The sequence below is a fragment of the Aplysia californica genome, unplaced genomic scaffold (assembly GCF_000002075.1).
Source record: "Aplysia californica isolate F4 #8 unplaced genomic scaffold, AplCal3.0 scaffold00129, whole genome shotgun sequence".
NCBI classification, from domain to species: Eukaryota; Metazoa; Mollusca; class Gastropoda; order Aplysiida; family Aplysiidae; genus Aplysia; species Aplysia californica.
Window position 1 is genome coordinate 1,324,124 of NW_004797399.1, and position 934 is coordinate 1,325,057.

Below are 934 nucleotides of genomic sequence, written 5' to 3' on the forward strand. Positions count from 1 at the left end.
GGGGTGGGGTGGGAGGGGAGAACAGAGAAAAAGAATGTTGTGAACCTTGTATTTAGGTTAGTGGACCCACCCCGTAAACTTGCAGTGTTGGGCATTGTTCAGTGTTTGCCTTCATTTAGCCTCTATCTCAGCCGACCAGAGGAACAAAACGTTTAGAATGAGCGCGTGTGCGTACGGCTGGGCTTTGTCCCATTAGCGTATTAGACCAGGAAAGTCGAAAGTAAACTTCGTTTAGCCAAGCCCTCTCTAGTTTTAGAGGTTGTTCTTAACACAACTAGGTCACATTAGTGTTAAGGGGCAACTTATTACATTTTACCAACTACTGTTTAGCTCCGTAGCGTTATGTGTGCTGCTCAGGCGACGTTGGTGGTTGTTAGGATCAACACTTTCCACCTTTCTCTAGCCTCTTGATGCTATTCCATGTCTTCCCACTTTTCCGTAAATTAATTTCGGCGATTCGTGTGCAATGTTGTTAATGATCTTATTCATATCGGACAATCGTTGACTATAAGTATAAAATTGTGAGTAAGTAAAATTTGGGGTCAGGCTTTGTCGGGGTTTTTTTCGGTTTTGTTTTTTCGTCAGTGCTGATGCTGTTTTGAAGCATTAAAACAAAAATCTTAATAGGCCCCTATTACGTTTAATTACCAGTTAAACATGTGCAGATTTTACATTTTCATATTAAGATAGAGGCATATTTGAAAACAAATGAAAAATAACTGGCTGAGTTGACATGGAACAGTGGACAAAGCCTTTTCAGGTCTGAAATTAATTTCGTATCCTCATTTGGGACACAATGTGCACACCACATAATGTCAAAAGGGTGGGACTCGCAAAAAAACATACATTCGCATGGGGCTTGTCTGCCTGTGCAACTCCTTGCCTCCGATACCCCTTAGTCCCCCACCTTGCCCGTACCCCACCCACTCTCCCC